This window comes from Lepidochelys olivacea (genome assembly GCF_965140295.1).
Source record: "Lepidochelys olivacea isolate rLepOli2 genome assembly, chromosome: 9".
Taxonomy (NCBI): Eukaryota; Metazoa; Chordata; order Testudines; family Cheloniidae; genus Lepidochelys; species Lepidochelys olivacea.
The window spans coordinates 88,458,459-88,480,714 of NC_140419.1; the positions used below are offsets into that span (position 1 = coordinate 88,458,459).

Genomic DNA, 22,256 nt, shown 5'->3' on the forward strand with positions numbered 1-22,256 from the left:
AAGTTGTATGTAAGCAGGAGGGAACTGAGTCTGGGTTACAAACAGGAGTCCACTTTGCTTCCCTGACCCCTCCTCCCCAGCTCTACCCTACAGGTTCACTATCTTGGCCCCAATGTTCACTTTGGTTCTCCAGTACACTCCCTCAAAATCCTCTTCTACATACCTACGGTGGTTTTCCTTTTGTTGCTCCTGGAGAGATGTCTGATCTTCCAGGAGGCACTGCAGAGGGAAGCCAATGTTATCTCTTGATAGGATCCAGCTTTTAAAAAAAAGTTGCCCGGTTTTCCCTGTATGGAATACAGTGCTGCCTCAAAATGTCCAATATCATGCATGCTATTGCAGCACATAAAACAATAGATGATTCAATCTCTCTTCTGAAAGGGAGTTTTCAGTATTCCAGTCAGCTAAATCCTTTACAGAACCTATCACACTGACAGAGATCAAAATCATTTTTTGCCCACAAACTATTGTAAGATAAAGGAAGGATAAGTCAATCTTCAAGCCGAAGAACTCTTTGGTCTCATCCAAATGGTTCTGGTATGATTAAAGAGACCCTAAAAAAAGTGTACTTTTTATTGTCATGGTTGGATCACTTTTCAAGTCAATTTCTCTCAATGGATTCCCAGATGGAGAAAATGAATTTGTATTTCCTACACCTTCCCCCACAGTCTTTGTTACGAAACAGATGTCCCAAATAATCCAATTCAGAGTACAAGGAGAAAGGTATTTTTTTTTTACTTCTGAGGAAATCACTGGAAGAAGCCTGTTTGATTCTCTTGGGAATAGTGTTTACAGTTCCTGCATCAAGACTCCTGAAAGAGAAGAGAGCCCCAGCTTACCTGCTTTTACTGGGACAGTGAGTGGCCATATGGGGTCAAACAAATGGTCTATACAGCCCAGTAGCCAATGCCAGGTGTTTCAGAGGGAACAAACAGAACAGGCAATCAAGTGGTCCACCCTGTCCTCCAGTTCTAGCTTCTGCAACCCCAAGAGCATAGTGTTGCATTCCTAATTATCTTGGCTAATAGCCATTGATAGACCCCTCCTCCATGGACTTATCTAATTCTTTTTTAATCTTTTTATAGTTTTGCCCTTCACAGCACCCCTAGGCAATGAGTTACAAGTTGACTGGGCTGTCCTTTTCTTAGCTTTAAACCTGCTGTTTATTAATTTCGTTTGGTGATCTCTGGTTATTGTATTACATGAAGGAGTAAATAACACTTCCCTACTCACTTTCTCCGCACCACTCTTGATTTTATAGATCTCCATCATATCCCCCCTTAGTCGTCTCTTATCTAAGATAAAAAGTCCACCCCCACCCCCCTTTTTTTAATCTCACCTTATATGGAAGCTGTTCGAGACACTTCACAAAACTAGTCTAAAAGAAGAGTTTGAAGCCTGAAGAAAACTAGCAGGTGGGACACTCCATCTCACGGTCATGGGCAAAAACACGAAACAGAGGAAGAGTAGGGACCGCTTCACCATTTATGTCCTCGTACAGGAAGGCAAAGGACGCACTTTACAGACACTACCATTAAAAAAAAAAAAAAAAAAAAAAATCTCCCATGCAGGGAGCACATGAAGGATCCACCTGACATACCTGAAGAAGCTGTCTTACATCTAGATTTCTGACTCAGACCTGATTGGAAAGGAGGGTTGGAACTGAGAAAACAGTACAAATGGGTGTCAATAGAATCCAGAGGGCAACTGCAATCTATCTCTAGTCAAAGTCAAGAAGAAACTGACGTTTGAAAAGCAGCATTTATCAATGATACAACATGGTGCTTAACATCAAGTAGGGGCATAGCTCATGCTCTATCCTGCTATCGCTGTCCTAAAGGGTCAAAAGACCATGAGAACTAAGTGGAGTTCCACCACTTTTGCACTAAGGAACAGACGCCTGAACATATACGATCTTTAGAAAATGTTTATTAAATACAAAAGAAAAACCACCTTTTCCTAACAGAACTATATTTGTCATTACCTTATTTTTTTTAAAAGGAAAAACTTTATAAAAATTTTAATGAGGTAAATCTCTCACTGGGGGAGAGATATTCAATTTGTCAGCTAAGAAAATTAACGTAGAAGAACAAAAATAAAATCGATCAGTCTTCAATGGCATCCAGCCACTAGCAAGGCAAGATTTATGCATTTGATTATTCTTGGGAATACTGCTGTCATATTTGGTTTATGATATCTGCTTATTTTCACATTACCAAGGCCACATAACATATTAAGCTAGGTTTTTACTTCAATTAAGCAATGTTCTTTATTATAGATGTATCAAAGGTTATACTTTTTTTAATGATTTGTTTCTACAAAAGCTGTTTAATATGGTCTCCAACTCATTGCTTTTGATATTTATATAATTCATGTGCATTTTCACATTTATCTCATTTTCTCATTGAGACTATTCACAGAGAAAGTTTTTATTGAGATTCACCATTTTCTACTAATCTTATATTCCTCTCATGTTCAACTGGATTATCTTGTTTTATGTGCCTGTGATATCCCCTCCCCTGCGCGCACTCTCACACACACGCACACTTACTTTATCCTCAGCTTTTGTCTTCCCAAGCCTGGAAATTCTACTCCAATATGAAGCCATCTGTGCAATGTACTTCAAATGAGAGGGGGTTTTGTACAGCTATGGTCATAAATTTGCTTATTGTCCATTAGCTGAATGGATGTTCTAACTATTGTAACCTGTCTGCTATAAAAACAACTCATTTTCAAAGCATGATAACTGCAAATGATAGCTTATATCTTTCCTTCGAACTCAGAAAACAGTCCATGCACATTTCTGGAGCACTTGTACAAATAGACAACGCACTGTCTGATTCTTTTGTATCATTTGAAAAGCTGGTGACAAAGTTAGAGTACTCTACTTTCTTGTCACTGAGCAACCTGGATATAAGAAGGAATTTTACATTATACCTCAGATAGTGACAAGCCTGTTATTCTCCAGTAGCACTAGAACACTATACAGTGAAACCTATTTTATATGTCTACCTAAGGGATCAACTGCATTAATTCCTTTATTTAGGTGGTCTTCTAATGAAAGAGTAAAATTTTACTTAATATTTGAACTATTCACCTAACATGGGTGATTGCCTAATAAAGTGGTCTTTTTTAGATTTCACTTTCCCAATCCTATAACAGTCCCGTATACTAGTCTGTTGTCGTGTGAATTGTTCTTTTCACCTGCAAAACTATTGACTCTTTTTTGTCATTTAGACAAAAGGTGCAATGCTACAATGTATCAAAACCCAAAAGTTACTAGTATGATAACTGTACAAAAACTACTTGACTGATACTTATTTCAAAATCACTAGTTCAGTTTTAAACATTTAAGCCCCTCAATGAAAAAATGTTTTCGATTAAAGTTTCGTTACTGAAAAAGTACAGTTAGAAACATAACACATACGAAACATGGGATTATACAAAACCATACTTCTCAAGTACATTAATCCTACATCATTTTAAGATTTCTTCACTATTTTTCTTGTCCTCCTTAGTTTGAGTCTTTGTCTCTTTTCTGGGCCTTCTCAGGCTGTAACATCTTGTCTTCAGAAGACTAGCTGTCCAAAAAAAAAAAAGTTAGGAAAACACTATCTAGACATTTCACTATTCTTTCAATTTTCTTTAAATAGGCATTATATGAGAGCTTTTATAAATACACTGAAAGACTGTAAATTTAAATACAGCTTCTATTTCTGCTCCTCAGAGGCAGGGGCCATCTTTCACTATGGACTTGTCTACACACAGTTTTGCTAAATTAAATCAGCACAAAAACACCTGTTTAGACCACCATGATGTGTTTGAACAGCAACTAGCACAAGGAGACCCTGATCACAACTGGGGTCTCTGGGTATTACCACAATACCAACAATTAACAACTTCTTATTGCAATACTCCTCAAGCGATTCAAGAAAGATATTCCTTATACCAATGGTCTCCAAAGTGGGGTGCGCACACCCTGAGATGATCGATTGGGGGGTGCAGCAGGAGTGCAGTTGCTGGAGCAAAAGGGCGGCATGGCAGGAGGAGCACAGCCGGGGGGGCGGGGGAGGTGGGGAAAGGGGGTGGCCCTGAGTCCTCCGGCCTGTGGAGGAGCAGGGGCAGCCACGCAGCCAGTGGCCAGAAAGCAGCAGCACTTTCCCCCTTCAAAGCCAGCCAGAGAAAAGTGGCGCTGTGAAGGGGAAAGCGCCACTTCTCTCTGGCTGCCCCTGCTCCTCCCGAGTCCTCCGGCCCGTGCTCTCAGGGCCACATTCCGAAAGGGGCTTTAGAGCTGCAAACCAAGGCCCTGAAGCCACCTGCGTTCCGGGGGGGCCTGTCTACTGGGGAGGGCGGGGGGAAGCTCCCAGAATCGCAGCTCCCAGGATCATGCCCATGGGGGTGGTGCTGCGCAGAGCCACCTGTACACCCCCTGCACCAAACAGGAGCTGCCCCAAATAAGTGCTCTGCACCTCCTGCCTACCCCAGCCCTGAGCCTCCTCCCACACCCCCACCCTGAGCGCCCTCCCGCACCCTAACTCCCTCCCAGACCCCGCACCCCACCGTGAGCACCTGCTGTATCACAAAACGTTAAACCAAGATTTTCAAAAATAATAAAGCATATTCAATCACATTGCTCTCACTGAAAATATTAATTTTTTTTAGTGAAAGCAAAAAGGTTTTTTGTACCATTAATAAAATAAAAATTTTTAAATGTTTATTTCATCTTCATCTCATCATTTTTTAATTTCTATTTTTTGTGTATGTTTTATAATTTACACAATATATTAGTACAGTAGTACTGTATAGAATTTATACATAAATATACATACACATATGGGGGAGCGTGCTCAAAATATTTTTACTGATAGAGGTGCGTGATCAAAAAAGTTTGGAGACCACTGCCCTATACCATCTACTACAGCAACGTACATACAATGACATTCAGATCAAATCATTGTTGCAAAAAAGACTTTTCCAAATGTACACTAGTACATTTTACCAAGCAGATCTAAAAAAGAGAGTCATGTTTAAATTCTATAACTCATTATTGTTAAACAAGGATAATTTTTAAGTATCAAACACACTAGAATTCCCATTGTTTCCGATAAAAACCACAAAGAACTAGCTTTATTCAATTACAGATCGCCCTCACCGTTGAGCGGTTAAATATTTTAAAACCACAGAAACAGAACTAATTACATTAGAAATGTTGAAAATACTATGTTTTTCCTTTGTGGGCATAGTTATTGTTTAACACCATTTGACAATTATAAAAGAAAGCAATAAAAGAATCTTGAAAATTGCATATAGATTTATATCCAAGTTGTTTTGACTAACATGGTCAAATGGCAACAGAATATAAATTCAGATTGATCGATACTGTTTAAAGAAAAATAGCGTTTAAAACCTGTACAGTAGCATATCTAAATTTGGCTGCTGAAGATAATATTTAAGTTTTTACACATGGAGATTTTTTTTTCCCAGTTCTCTACCAGTATTTTAGATTGTTTTTTGTTTTTGCACTATTACATAATTGAAGTGCAAAAAAAAAAAAAAACACCCATACCACACACCTAGAGTTTTGTTCAGTATTAAATTACCTTGTTTATAACCAGATCAGCAGCACAGAAAGAAAATCCTTGTCTATTATTTTGATATCCATAAACCAATTTAAAATTGGTGAACTACTCTTCCTCTTTGGTAGAGTGACAAGTAGCAAAAACAATCCTCAGCCAGACTGTTTTGGTGCCATAAGTTCTGACTTTAGCTGACACCTCTAGAGACAATTTCTTTCCTCTTCCAATCAATGGACATGTTGAAAATTCTAATCCAAGGGTAAATTAAACTAAACACTTTTTTTTTGGTCCCAGAATATATTATAGGAGAGACTATATATGTTATCAAATGTATTATTTTCCAAAAGACAGAATATTCCCACTCTTACCTCCCAATTGGTTTCTTAACTTTGAATGAACTAGTCATGGAACTGAACTAACAGAATAAACTGAAATAAAGAAATTATAGTTAATTTAAATTTTAAGAACACCATTTTAATATCTGATTTTTTTTTTAAATCATCAATTTTTATCCACCCTGACTGGTATCTTTGTAACCTTAATTGAACTGCCATTTAAACAATTACTTGAGGAGGAAGGAAGAAAAAGACATGGCAGTTTTCTCCCAAAAAAAAAGTTAGGAAGCCTGGAAATTCAAAGTTAAGGTTACTGACTACACACACCTGTTTTGTTTTGTTGCTTTTTTTAAAGTCCTAGAGAAACATTCTGAATGTCGTAACCTTTCGTGAAGAGATGCGCAAACCTGTTTGTATTTCCAGCAATTACATATGGTCTTACACTTAAGTCACCAGCAATATACTGCTGCAGAACAGCACTATTTAAAGTACTACAGTAGTTTACAGTCAATCAACAGCACAAGCAAGACAGAAAAATCAGGAAGTGATTTAACTAGACTAATTCCAAGACACAGTTTCAAAATGGCCTATGGAACTTTAGGGGAAAAAATCCCGTTGTTAGCACTGGCAGGAGCCGTACCGTAAATAAGACTAATGGCTTTTGGCACTTTGATCACCATGCTAGTTAAACTTACCTTGAACAACTTTAATTGAAAACAACTTCTACAATAAATCACATGCCACTAAAAACTCATGAAGAAAAATATATATAGAAGACACCTCATGCTGTAAATATATATAAAAATTAAATTCACTTTCAATTTACAAATTATTTTTAAATCAATCAATATGACACTTAATAAATGCTTCAGAATTATGTTTGGAGTGAACACTTTCCACAATAAGGCAAAGAGGAGGAAGGGAGGAAGAAAGGTATTCAACTTTCAATTTAAATTTCAGTGGCCTTCATCCTAAAATACAAAGATCATATGCAGATTATTGTTGTCTCTCACTCAACACAATATTTTCCATGCTGCAGTAAACTTCAGGAGAACAAAATGACATGCAATGTTTATAGGATCAAAACGATTACTCTAACTACAAGGGCAAAGTGAACAGTTATTCCAAAAAAGTGGGCCATTTTTAATCAGATCCATATTATGCCTCATTTACAAAAGCAGAATTGGGTTCAGAAATCATAAACAAAGATTAGTTAATATTTGCAAAAAGCTTTGAATATGTAAAAAGCACTGTATAAGTATTAAGGCTTCCCACATATTCATTTTGGCATTCCTCCAAGCAGGAAAGTCGCACAAAAGCACTTTAACAGCAGCAACGAAAAACTGATTTGGATCATGTAATTTTAGTCCGTTCTACACCAGTACCACTAACAGTCACCTACAATATCAGTACAGTCTCCCACCAAAAATGCTCAGTTACCCAGTACCATTTGCATGTGACACTTTAAAGACAAACTCTGCCCCAATGAGGTTATAATCAAACATTATGAATAGCCTGAATCCCTATTCTCCTAACACAGGGCAGCACACAAGCACCCACACATGCACACTCTACCTTCCCTCTTCCTATTCTTTTAGTCTTAATTTCAAGTTAAACCAAACCCTGGCTTGAGCTCCCTCCTAGGATTTTTCCCTGTAATGTCTCCTCTCGCCCCCTAATCCCCCTGACTCAGAGTGGGGCATATGGTGGATTGAAGCTGACAAGACCTGCCTGGTCTTGCTGCCAGCACAAACTAGCATGAGTCAGCAGCATAACCCTGAGCATTCCTTCAGGCTTCTAGAACATCCCATTACACTCAGTGTAGCAATCAAACTATAGGACAGCAAATAAAATTAGGATAACAAAGAACACATCAGTTCCAAGTTTTTGGAAACTAAGCCCAGGCACAAGAGCAGCAGCAGATGGCACTGGTGTGGAAGTTAGCATAGGATTCTTCTCCCATTACTGGAAGCACTTGAAGAGAGACAAAAACACAGACTCCACTGCATGCCAGCTCATTTCATCCAATTTTGAAGTCATATGAAAGAACAAATAAGTTATTCTCTTCTCCCACCATCTCATTCCCATGCTCGTTAAAAAACCCATCTTCATCAGCTTCTCCCTGCACCCTGCAAAAAGTCATCCTTAATTTCTGCCTTATCTCCACCACTTTTCAATCCCTACCCTGATGTCTTCATATCAGGCTTATTGAAATCTTACTACCTTACACATCCCACATCTCAGGACACTTCAAGCATAATTTATTCAAAAGCTTTGTGCATTTCACACTGGTACAACTATTAACAGTTTTGATGACTGCCAGTGTATTCCACAACAGAGCCCGCAGTTGAAAGTGCTGCAATACTGTGCACTGCATATCCACAGGTACTTATCTACTTCTGTAACTTATTTCTCACACCTTCTTTCCTGTCTTCCTTAGCATTATTTCATTTCCCTTCTCCATCTTTTATTTGATTTTTTAGGATGCTCTGCTCCACTACGTTCTTTATTCTGGAGATCAAATGAAGTTTACTTACAGAAGACCTAAAAAGCTTTGGTAAAAAATATTTAAATTGCCAAACTACTTGGAATACGGCCCCAATCCATATTTGCTTAATCAACTGGATCTTCCCACATAAACCTCCATGAGAGCAGGACTGATCCCTACATTTGTAGGGTTGAAATGTCAATACCACATTTAAAAATCCAAAAAAAATAATACTTCCCTCCCTCCCCTAACAAGTCCTGAGATCAAAGTACTTTATTTCCCCCACCACTATTGAAGACATAAGCAGACACCTAAATCTGAGCAACGAAGCTGAAACATCGATGCCTGTTGTAGTGGGAAATAAGGAATTCTGAAATCTGATCTTTCCATGTAAATGAAGGAAAAGTTTGGTTTTCATGCATTTTATTCTCAAATGTATTTATCTATTCACAGTATTACTGAGTTGGAATTTTCAAAATATAATTTCTGTTCATTTTTAAATACTGCTGGTGCATAATAATTTGTCTTACCACGTGTGTTTACTGCTTTAAAACTGTATTTTGCATTAACAAGATACTGCTTTGAGGCACTTACATGCTCACTTCCATGCACAGAATGGAAGTTGAGCAATGTAACTAAGAAGAGAAAACAAGATGGCAAATGACAGTGAAATACCCAGAGCACCTTGGGCTCTAAGAACTGACACTTTTAAACAATTTTCAGGTATTGAGCCACAGGTGCTTTAGTTTCTCGACTCTATTCAATGTTGTCACATGGTACAATAATACAGAACATGTGCATACTTACTTGAGCAATGTATTTTTAAAATAGACATGCTGGGTACAAACACTGATGGGAATATCAAGAGTTATCAAAATAAAATGAAAGGAAACCCACCTCATAAAATGGAAAGATATGTGGTGTTTATGAGATGCACAAATCAAAATGAAAGCCTGAAATGTTGCTTAAAATGGGCTACTAAAAAGAAAACTAACTCCCACCTCTTTCACAGACAACTGCCTTAATAATGCATTTCCTTGGTAGGTAAATCAATATGCATAGGCCAGTTTCAATGGGGGGGTCAATCCTTTATCAGAAAAGTAGCAACAGAACTATAACACAGATGCAGCAGAGATACCAGTGCAGCTTCGCTTCTGGTTGCCGAAATTGCAAATGAACTGTAGATTTCTGGAAATAATAAGAGTAGTTATGAAAAGGAATAGGAGAATATTATCTGATTATTTACACAAACTAATTTAAAAAGCAATATTGAAAGAACACTTGATTTATATCTCATTGATGCATAGATAAGCAGGCAATCTGTCTAAAAAAGAAATCTTATTTATAGCATATTAACAATAACATTCTAGGTAAGTGCCACAAAAAGGGGAAAAGATGATAAATGACAGCGGCAACAAGAAAACCAAGGACAAGTCTTTTGTAAAAATTCTTTCTATACCCCTACCTGGTGCATCCCCCAAGTCATTCACTTGCTGTACTCAAGACAACAGGTATTTTTCAGTGCACGTAGCTATAATTTCAGTAACACTTAATCCTTTCCAAAATAAACTTTTTTTCCCTTTAAACGTGTCTAAATTAAGCTTTTTAAACAAACACTACTGAAAAAATAAAGACCTGAGTCATCTTTAGAAAAGGGGGTGAGGAGGAGAAGGGATGAGTTTTAAGTCATTTCAAAGACACCACAACTAAGAAGTATCTCCTGCTTATACAGCAGGTGTGTAAAACAACAAAGCTTTACTTCAGATCAGGAGTACAGATATGCATATAATTTAAAAAAAAAATTGGGTAGTTAGGACCCAATCTTGCAAATACACATTTCTGTAACAAGAGTAGTTCCTGCAAGTTCATTGGTGAATACTGATAACTGTAAAATTAGTCATAAGTGTGTACAGGATTAGGACGATGGTGGTGTTTTACAGATAGTGAAAAGATACAGTCTTTACTTATCCATTGAAAAGGTTACAGCACAAGTAGTAACAATGCAAGATTCCTCCCACTACCAAATCAAGGAGTAGCTAGAGACATTATGTTAAAAAATATTTTAAGTGTTTATTTATGCTAATACCCTAGATTATTAAAACAATTTTCTATATCTAATTTACTTTTTATCACTTGTGCTGGTTCCTCTGTGCTCCTCATTTGCTTTGTACAGTGGAAAGCAGACAGTCAATTTCACTTTCTGGTTTTCAGGCACAAGCACAAGGTTGCCATGCCTGGGTTGCAAACACAGCGGTCATCTAAATTCAAACAGCTTTCAGTTAATTTCTATTAATAGTAAGTTTTCAGAGCTCTTTTTTAAAAAGCCTCAACTCCCAAGCAGTATCATTATTAATAAATCCTCAGCCTCTGATGTGACTGCCAATAAAATTACAATATTACAGGTGGCTTTTGATGTGCACCCCTCGTTACTCACAAACAAGCTAATTCAGACCGTGTCTGCACTACCACTTATGCTGGAAAAACTTATGTTGCTCAGGGGTATGAAAACACCCCTCTGAGCGACATAAATTTCGCTGGCATAAACGGTAGTGGTGTACACAGCACTATGTTGGCAGAAGAGCTTCTAGCTACCACTGCTCATTGAGGTGGTTTTATTATGTCAACAGGAGAGCTCGCTCCCATCGGCATAGAGAGTTTACACAAGCAATCTTAGAGCAGCCCAGATGCACTACTGTAAGCCCAATACTTTAAACATAGCCTTAATCAGCCAATTTCAAGTTCATCAAGCAATACAGATGGTAACTTCTTTTTGTCAACAATGACTGAAATAAAATCCAAACTTTATATTCCAGGATACATTAATTTACAATGATCTCAAAAAGATATAAATCAGGGATCTCAAACACGCGGCCCGAGTTATCTCCTGCAGCCCGCCAGAGGCACCAACTCCACCAGCAGCCAAGCTCCCCTCATCCCCTGCCCCAGGCCTTCCACCAGAGCACACCGTGCCCTCGCTCCTCCGCCTACCTCCCAGTGCTTCCCACCGCCAAACAGCTGTTTGGTGGCGCTTAGGACTTTCCAGGAGGGAGGAGGCGGAGAAGAGGCACAGCCAGGGCGGGAATTTGGTGAAGGGGTTGGAATAGGGGTAGGGAGCGGACAGAGTTGGGGGGGACTTTGGGGAAGGGGTAGGGCCTCATGGAAGGGGTCGAGTGGGGGCGGGGCCAGGCTTTTGTATCTTTGTATGAAAAGGTATCAGTGATGCGGCCCACAGGCCAATGTACTAGTCCTCATGTGGCCCTCGTGGGGATTTGAGTTTGAGATCCCAGATATAAATGATATACAAGACCATACTACAGGATTCTGTTAATGTGTCAGTTACCCAAGAACAAAGTCAGTAGGTTAAAATATACAAGTGATATTTATAGCCTTAGATTTTGTTATACTTTTAATTATATACCCTTGTTTAGAGATTTGATTCATATCAAAATATCAATATTTCTCTTCCCAATATTCCACCATACACAAGTCAGACTTTCTACACTCTCTCCCTTTAGCTCTGTTCTGTGAAACCACACTCATGCAAGCAAGACAATCCATTGGCTAGCCACTGTATACAAATATGCCGTTATTTTTCTACACGCTTTCTGTTCATTAAAAAAGTATATATTTCCAGAAAGACACCTAAATATCTGATGTTAAATTTTTTTATACTTTCTACAGTCCAGTTTTTACACAAAGTCAAAAAATCATGAGATTCAGAAAATAAACCTCAATTACTTTGTTATAATTATAAACAGGCTCTTTAACAGATTTTTTTGAACATCCACAGTAAAGTCAATCTTCATTCCCAGATTATGTGCTATAAATCTGATGAAAATATTCTTCATGCAAAACAGAGGTTGAATCCCTGCTTTAATATGAACCGAACCATAACTAAGGAGTTGCTATTGTAGTGACTCCATATTTAGGGGTTGCATTCCAAAAATGAGCTTAAAATGAGGCATAAATTTCTGCTTTGTTCCTAAAGTAGATGTCGAATATATTTGAAATTTCACTCTGTTAGAAATTTCAATTTAGTTACAAATTCTTAATAGGAAGCCCCAGGATTTCAGGTCTGACTGTAATTCTCTCATTGTTGACTGATCTATAAAACAACCTGTTAGAGCTGAATCCAAAGAGTACTAGTGCAACAGGGAAAGGATTTTTTTTTTAAAAACGCTGGATTTAGGGACAATTTTAGAAATTTTTGTAGTATAAATGAATGTTTGCGCACTGTGTATACAAGCTTGGTTGGTTGATGGGGTGGGCAAACATATACAAATCTGGCTGATGGGCACAATTACATATACAGCCTTTTCCAAGCAGAGCTACATTTCTCTCAAATTTTATCATACAACAGAAGGTCTCATAAGCAGCTGCTGCTGGATAAAATATTCCCCCACTGTGTTTCTAAATAATACCACCACCACAGAAAATTAATACACAAAAATATAGTCTGTGAAGCGGTTACTGTCACTGTGTCATCAAATATACCTAACCCAAACCCATGAAAGAAAAACTAGTTAGCCTACCTAATGGTACATACCCTCTAGTCCTCCACACACAAGCACATCATTACCACAACCACTGCACACCACAAACCAAACACCGCAACCTGCCCTCTTACGGTCAGCCTTCCCTTCTCCTCCCTTAACCATCCTTCTGCACACAACCCTTTCATAAAATACTCTCTCCCAACACAACCAGTTACCACGCCTAACATCCATAACTTCTCGTCTTGTGAAAATAATCTAGTAAAGGGTGAAAACTGAGCGAAGTTACCGTTGTGCATGATCTGTCGTACATCAATTTTGGTAATGGTAAGGTACGCACTGAGGGGTGGCTTAACTTTTCATTTCCTTGCTATTATGGGTTTGTGTCAGGCAAGTTGTTAGTGCACTAACTGCACCTGTTTATCAATCAAGTTTTCTGAGTATTGATATATGGGTTTTTCCTAACACATTTAAGGTTCCCTAGATTACATGGACCCTTTGACCCACTCTCTTCCTGAAACACAATTTCAGTTGCTCTTTCAATAACAGTTCCCAATCCAAAAGCCACTTAATTTAAAAAAGGGGGATTCCCCAAGAATATTAGTCCTGAGCCCACATCATGGATCCACTAATACAGCCCTTAGGGCCCTGAGTCTGCATCAGGATCTAATACTATCATGACAGTCTTTTAAATTCAATATTCACATGCTTCCAAAACGGAAGGGGAGCAGAAGAGTGGAGTTCAGATTATGCAGGCAATCTTTATTTTTGGCATTACCTGACTATAAGTGCTTGACTTTGATACTCTAATATCCTTTTAATTCATCTGAATACTATTGGTGACACTGACTTTCCAAATTCAAGTTCTTCATTAGCTGCTTGAAGGCTTTTTGATGTAACCTTTGTGTACCGATTTCCAGCAATGTACTACTGGCATCTCTCTCTGACACACAGTACTGGTGGGAGGAGCTATTAATGGGGACAAAGGACATTATCAGTGTATTCCTGCCTCATTCACTGTGCACCCTCCAACTTGCACGCTGAATTAGATAAGTATGAAAAAAGTATGATTTCAATTATTTAAAAAACAAAAACTAAGAAATTTTATAATATGGAATAATTTACAAGGCAAGAACAAAACAATTTTTCATAATACATATTCAATGAGAATGGCTACGGCAGAAACCTACTGACTTTAACAGGAGTTGGACTTGACCCTAAATTTGGATGCGGTACACTAAATGAAGCAGGGCTTCTTCAAAACCCTACCTTATTTTGTAAGTACTCTTCCAAAATCAAAAGATTTCTCGCATCTTAAAAGATTTTTAAAAACCGTCAGCCTGGTCTATACAATAGTTAGGTTGATGTAAGGCATCACTCTGTCAGTGTCTGCACTACAACAGCGGTCCCACCAATGTCAGTCACTCACAACATCAACTTAGTTAAAACAGGTTTCAGAGTAGAAGCCATGTTAGTCTGCATTCACAAAAAGAAAAGAAGTACTAGTGGCACCTTAGCGACTAACCAATTTATTTGAGCATAAGCTTTCGTGAGCTACAGCTCACTTCAACGGATGCATCAATTAGTCTCTAAGGTGCCACTAGTACGCCTTTTCTTTTTAGTTAAAACAATTACATACATGTGCAAAAGTAGGTTTTAAACTCTCAATTCTGCGGAATCAAAATAGATCACCAAAAGGCAAATGACATGATAGTAATGAGTTTGGCCAAGCTTCAAAGCTGTCCCCCAAACTAGAAAGATGTTAAAGCTGATAAAAAGCTGCAGATAGAGATAATGGCTAGGGTATTTTTCCCCTCTCACTCTTTGTACCCAATGAGCCATTATTTTGTTCAAACTTTGTATAAAGACAAACGAACTACATACAAACCAAGAAGAGAAATGATTGTAAGAGAGATCTTAGGCTACATCTACACTAGAGAGCTTACAGTGGTGCAGCTGTACAAATGCAGTTGTGCTGCTGTAAGATCTCTCCTGTAGCTGCTCTATACCAACATGAGAGAGCTCTCTCATCAACCTAATTAATTCACCCCCAAAAAGCGGCAGTAGCTATGTCGGCAGGAGAAGCTCTCCCACAGATATAGCACTGTGCTCACTACCACTTATGCCAGTGTAACTTATGTTTCTTGGGGATGATATAGTCATACCCCTGAATAACATACATTTTGCTGACATAAGTGGTAGTAGACATATCCTTAGACTCTGAAAATGATACCCAAAAAGTTTAATAAAGGTATAAACAACTGAAATGAGTCTTTTGGAATAGAAGCACTTAGGCAACCTTAACTATAGCTCCTGCTCCAGTAATATCAACAAGAAGATTGCATTTTCTATTGCTTCTGTAGACCAAGTATACCGCACACACCAGGGACTCCCTGCATTCCTCCACTGCTTCCAAGGAGCTCCCTGTGTGCTACACTCCCATTCCCTTCTTTTTTAAGGATTCTCTGCAATCCCTCCTTACCCCCTGCCCCTCATTTCAGGGGTTCTGAATGTCCTCCCTCCATTCCCCCTATGCCATGTCACTGTCCCCCCTTCCCCTTATGACAGGGCTCTATGTGCTCCCTTCACCCCATACTAGCATACCACATTATCCCCTGTTCTGTGGTTCTGCATGCTGCCTCTTTCCCCCCTTCCCCACCACGGCAGGGGCTCTATGTGCACATACCCCTTTTCCCACTCCATCACATCAGGGTCTCTGTGTTCCCCATGTACCCTTTCCCTCTTACTATGGTCCCCTTTCTTTCCCCCCCCCACCACACTAGGGTTCCCCTTTCTTCATCCCCACCAGCAAGGGTGTGTGCCCCCACCCCTGCCAGGGGCTCTCTGTGTGCTCCCATTTCCCTCATCTCAATTTGTTTTCTTTCTGTCTGGGACAGACGTTTTTCATGTTGCCAACATTTAAAACTGCATTAGGAGGATGAGCAGGGCTGAGATGAAGGATGTTATTATGCTAGAATTTATTATTGGCTGACATCAAGAGATTCTTTGATCTACAGACAATTACAGATGTGGCTGAAGTTGCTGGTTCTGCTAACCAGATGCTAGGGGCTCTGTGTGTCCCCCATTTTCCCCTTTCATTTTTTACAATTTTCACCAAAGTCAAAAGTGTTCTGTGCACTGATGCCTAAAATACCCCCTGAACTTTTGGAAGGAATCAGGTACAGCATTCAAGTCATCATGTTACAGGTAAAAAAAAAAAACAGACAAGAAAACATTTAACAAACTTAAAGTGAGTTTTTTAGCCAAAAAAAAAAAAAAAAATCAGAGGTTGGGATATTGTACAAGCTCCTATGGACTCATGTAACTAGAATTGCGTTGCATGGGCAGGCATAACTTCCAGAGAGTCAAATTTTATACTATGCTGTGAAATTTGCTTAATATTGATACAGAAAGTAACACTGAACTATCATGATTCTTTAAGGACATACTGCACCTGAATCATAGTGACTAAAAGAGAAGTCACATAAAAATGAAAATGTATTCTGACACATCAGAAAATGTTACAATCGATATTTTGTAATCTGATCAAGTTTAATATAGTCTCTTCCATGAATAAGAGTACTTATCTCCAAAAGGGTAACACCTTACAGCTATTTTCTATAGGAGACTATGGAACTACCATGTAATATCCAATAGATAAAAGCAGTCTAAACTTCTATTTACACTAGTTTTAAAGTGATTCAGCTAATGTTTGTAAGATTACAAACACTTACAGAAACTCTTAGAAAATAAAATGACATTTAATGAGTTACATGGTTTCACATCTCTTTTGCAAGTTAAACATAAATGCATTTCTGCATTTAATAAACTCAATATTTTAATTTATAAGAACACAGCTGTACTGAGATGATTAACTATGAAAAAGCACTGTGGAACTTGTTGAGCTAAGCCAATCATTTAACTAGCTAAAGTTTCATGTTTGGAAAAGGGAATGTTCTTTGGTTTTACAGAACATCAATAGATTCCTTTTTCACTGCCAAGAGGTTACATTCAATATTTTTAATAAAACATTATAAAAGCCATCTTTTTTCCTGTAAGTTCTCCCAAATATCACTATTCCTTTTAAAGCATCACTGTGTCCTTAGTTACAGCAAAACAACTGGAATACACCTAGCAAACAAAACTGATAAATCCACTTTCCACTTGCAAACAGCAAGTAGCAAACTTAACCTGATGTTTAAAGGAGATGGGGCTTACAACACTAATTTCTGTAGAATTGAAATTGTCATTTATAGCTGCAATATAATCTTCTGAACATGAACAGTGTATGCCGTGTTGTCTTCCTGAATCTGCAGATGGCCTGAAACAGATTTCAACTGTCTATAGCCCAAACCCTGCCCCCAGTGCACAGTGTGAGCAGGTGTCTGTGAGTTCAGGAATTCTTATGGGAACCCCTGCTTGGTCCCTGAGCATTAGCAGAGTGGTCCCCTGGTCACTACTCTAGACTAGAGCTGGGAAGGAAACAGTTTTCCTGTCCCACAAAACCTTGAGATTTCAAAATATTTTCTCATTCAACACTGGGAGAAAACCCCAAAATAGCCAATAATCCACAGTTGGGGCACTCATTTGGGAGACCCAGGTTCAAATTCCTTTGAATCGGGCAGAGCAGCAACTTGAACCTGGGTCTCCCACTCAGTTAGCATCCTAATTACTGGGCTATTAGCTATTCTGGGGGATGGGTGAGGTCTCACTCTCTCCAGCTTGATCTACATTTAAAAGTTAAGGCAGCAAAGCTGAAAAATTTACACCCCGAGTGCTGTAGTTATGCTGACCTAACTCCTGGTGAAGATGAAGCTAAGTCAACAAAAAAAACCCTTCTGTTGCTGTAGAAAGCATCTACACTACAGTACTAAAGCAGTCAGGTATAGCACCATAGCTCTGCAGCAGTAACACCCATGGTGTACACATAGGGTCAGGATGTAATTTTTGAGTGAAGCTGAGAAGCCTTCCTGACAAATGCTTCAGTTTTATGGAAAGAAACATTCTCCCCCTCCAAAAATTAGTTTTGATTACTCAGCATTTTCCAACAAACTGTTTTGCGAAAAATCTCAACCACTCCACTCTAGACTTGGGCCTGGAAAATCCTTAATTTTACTTGTAAACTCACTACACTGGAGTGGGATTCATGATGGATCCCTGTAGACACAGATCAATAAGCCCCAGACCCTAATCCCTACTACTAAGGGACAGAGAGCACTCACAGAGTTGGACTTAACACAAAGAAAGCATGCATCAACTTCATAAGCTCCCCAAATCGTGCTTATACCATGTGCAGCACACAACATTGGTGTTTCCACTCTCAACAGCTACAGGGGGTAGGGAGCACAAATTATCTGTTAAGGAAAAGGAATTATTTCTAGTCATCTCTTTGGCATGACAATTTTGAAGCTTCCACCTTAGTTTTATCCCTCCAAACAGTTGCGTGTCTACAATCCCCACGAGTCTTCAACCACCACAACCAGCCCAAACCTTGTGCGCACTGCGAGCAGTGGAGTATGATAAATCTGACTACTAACCTATTGGATGATATATCATAAATAGTTGCATTTTGATTTTGATTTTTGATTTTCAGACTAAGGAAGAGAAGCAAGGAATGTTGTTACTGAGGCTTGGTCTATACTTACATTTCGGTTGACATAGCTACATCAGACAGGAGTGTGAAAACCACACATTTCTGATCAACATACCTATGTTGAACTAAGTCCCAATGTACACAGTCATATTGATGAACGAAAGCTACACTGACCAGAGCAAACTTTGTTCAGAGTAGTGTTCCTACACCCACGGAAAACCCCCATTTCTCAGTGTAGGCTTCGTTTACACACTACAGGGTTATGCCGTCATTACTACTCCAAAATACTTACACCAACAGCCTCCACAGACATACACTAATTGTTGACGACCCCCCCCCCCAGAAAAAAAAAGTATTAATTGGTATTATGATTCCCCAGCAGAGTATCATGACAGTTATCTGTACGATCACAGGGAAATAAACTATGTCACAGGACTAGCATGAAAGTCAGTTAGTGCTTGTAAAACACTACAAGCGTTAATCATCATCAATACACCACCAAGACTACACACAATACTATGCACAGTTCCAGATACTTCTTCTGATATTGAGGTATATCACTGGGAAAGAATTCCAAAAAGAATGAAAGGCATTCAGGTTAAGGAGGACTTTAAAGAAATAACTTTCTGCTGGACCAAGGGTAAAATTAGAAGGAGTAGGATGAAACCGAACAATGGAAAATTTTAGGATGAATATTAATAAGATTCTGTAACAATTAAGTCTATTATATTGTGGAATAATCTATTAAGGGAAGGGATGGAAGACCCAGTCACCAATCTTTTAAAACAAGACTGGACAAAACACTCAAGTAGGTGGTGTAAAGAACAATCCAGGACTGGCCTCCAGGGAGTGGACCTAAGAGGAGTTTTCCAGTTCTAATTTCTATTAGTATATGGTATCAACTGTGTTCATTTTAGGGATCCAAAGCACGAACACGAAGTTTATTTAATGAAGCACATTCTTCCTAGATTTCTCAACTGTGTGCACTTCAGACATATTGCAAACAGCACCAGCTCTGAGCCCATACTTTCTAATGTAGCTACAGAGCTGAACGCTTTGCTGTGCCGCACATCAGCTTGTGTTTGTGAGGCCTAGAGCCCAAGTTCATTAAACCCGCTGTAGTGTACTCTCGCCCCAGGGGAGAGCAAGCAGGCCACCTCCTTCTCCGTGTGCGGATGACCAATGGGAAGAATGAGAAAGGGGAGGCGGGTGAGTGCTCCGAGGACATGAACAAACACAACCAGCTCTCCAGCAGGCCCCATTAGAGCGGTGTGTGACGCACTTCGGTAACCCGACTCCCCACCCCTGTTAAGAGCCACGGCGCTGACACAGCCCCTCCTCCCCTGAAGGAAAACGACGACGACAGGGAAAAGCAAGGTTTTGAACTGCTCCAGGCTACCTCCAGGAACCCCTCCTTACAGCCTCACAGGGCAAAGGAACCTCTTGTCTCAACCCTACACCTGACAGGGGACAGAAAGAAGGGCTGAGTCACCAGATCAAGCTGCTAATGAGACCAGGTCCAAAAACACGAACACAGGGTGTGGCTGCAGGGAGCACAAGGGGAGGCAACACCCCCTGAACAAGCCATCATCTGTGTTTACAAAGCTGAAAGGGGAAATAGAAGAGTTTTAAACCCGAACAGCCAGGAAGCCATTAAAAACTGGGAATTAAATCTTTCCGCAACTCTTACAGAAAAGTTTGTAACAGCTTAATGCATAATCTTGTAGGAACACAAAGTAATTGATTCAAAAAAGAAAAACAGCCATACAATTGCCACTGCTGGACCGGGGGAGGAATCAACCAGCCAGTCGTCCCAGGTATTTTCAGAGAAAGCAAGCATCCCCTACAACACCACTACTTGGAGAAGGAAGCAAGGAGCAGACCATACAGACAGCGAGGGCACCAGCATCACCACACACATACACACACACATAGATACCAGAAACAAGCGTTGTGTTTACGTTGATCTAAAGGAATATGAAAACAAGCTTCCAAGTTCAGCGGAACTAACTTGATGCCACCGTACCCTGCCCTTCCACCCCGCCTCACTCATCTCTGCCAACGAGTCCCTAAAGACGTCTGCATGCGTGTACCCAAGAGAGTCCAGAAAGCAAAAAAGCTGGGAAAGCTGCTTCCTCCTACCTGGGCAGGGTTCAGCTCAGTTCAGTGTGCATATCGAGAAGGAGGGGGCTCTGGGCAAAGCTGTCTAAAACAAAAGTGGCGCCAAAACCCCCTGTAATCAGCTTTCTTCCTCCTTCTCTTCCCCTCCCCCATCATAGCCGGCTCAGGCCCAGCAGGACTCCAGCAACACGCGGCTCCCAACACCAAGCGCCCCCGGGACAAGTTTGCAATGGCCCTTCTTTTCCAAAACTGAACTGAAACTGCCCCCAAAATCTCCTGCGGGGGGCGGGCAAGCCCTCGAACAAGTGATGGGGAAAGGGAGCACAGGGGCCCCGCTTCCCGAGACTCACTCCGCACAGGCCCTGCTCGCTCCCTCCTCAACTCCTGCGGGGCGGGAGGAGGTCAGACCCCACGGCTTCATTCCTGTCCGAAAGGGGAAACGGCGCTTCCTCCATTCCTCCCCAAAGTGCGTGCAGGGAGGGGGCCGGCCCCCGGGGGAGTCAGTTGGGGGTACCAGTCGCTGGGGGGGCATGCCCCCCCAGTTGTTGGGGGGGGGGCTATCAGGCACGGAAGCCCCTACCCCAGCCACTCTCCAAGACGCACAACCCCGGGGCAGAAGTGGCCGCCCCACCATTTTCTCGTGCGCGCCGGGCCGCCCCTCGGTGCGCTGCAGTCCCCGAGCTGGGCATCGAGCAGGGCTCCCCCTCGCCCCGCGGCGGCTCCGTTCCCCTCCCCTCGAGCAGACCTGCCCGGCCCGGCTCTCCCCGCGCACACACACACACACACAATGCCCGAGTCCTCCATCTTGCCAGCAGCCCCTGCTCGGCTCTGGAGAAGGGGGAGGAGGAAGAGGAGGTTCTCCATTTTAGCTCGCGGAGCGCTGGGCCCGGACCGCCTGTGGCTGAGGAGGGGGAGAAGGAAGGGGGCTCCCCTAGGGCTGGCGGGCAGCGAGGCCGCTTTCGGAGCCCTCTCTCTCCCCCTCCCCGCCGAGGAGCGCTGGGAAGAGGGGGTGGGGGAGCGAGGGGGCTGGAGTGTTTTCTCGGCGCGGCCCCGCGTCCTCCATCTTGGCTGCACTGTAAGTCCTGTGGCCAACCGGCCCGGCGCCCCGCTCCGTCCCCGAGGGCCCCGGCCTGGCCTCGCCCTATCGCCGCACACGGCCCCCGAGTCCCCCCTCCAAACTTCCAGAAGCTTCGCCGCCATTTTCTAACTTACCTTGCCCAGTGTCGGCGCAGGCAGCTCGGAGGCCCAAACCCGCGGCTCCGTCCCTGCCCCCCCCCGGCCCGGTTGCGGGATGCGTGCGCCCGGCGCGGAAGCTCCGCAGCGGAGGGGTTTACAAACGGCGGTAGGAGCGGGCAGGTTATTTAATTTGGCGGCGGCGCTGGGGATTGTTTGGGGTGTTCGCTGCTCGGCGGCTCGCAAGCGAATGGAGGGCGCAGGCGCCACCTGGCGGCCACTGAGCGAGGCCGGCTATCCTGGGCGTGGGGCGACATCTGCCGGCCGGGCCGGGGAGGCTGCTGCGCTCCCCTCCCCGCCAGGCTGCGAGCGGGTAAACAAGGTGGCGCGCATGCCCGGCCCTGCCTGTCTCACCCCACCCCCCAGTCACCCAGCCCGGGGCGGGGCTGGGCACGCGCTCAGCGCGGGTAGATGTGG

General features: G+C 41.5%; 1 protein-coding gene across 3 annotated transcripts in view; it reads right to left on the reverse strand.

The window, feature by feature from the left end:
• STAG2 (STAG2 cohesin complex component) overlaps nucleotides 1-22,038 on the reverse strand; it is a 180,526-nt gene extending 158,488 nt beyond the window's left edge. For all 3 annotated transcript variants that reach the window (XM_084639662.1, XM_084639664.1, XM_084639663.1), the window contains exon 1: nucleotides 21,819-22,038. The gene's annotated coding sequence lies outside the window, so the exon portion shown is untranslated. The remainder of the gene's footprint in view (nucleotides 1-21,818) is intronic.
• Between the last annotated feature and the right edge of the window lie 218 nt (nucleotides 22,039-22,256).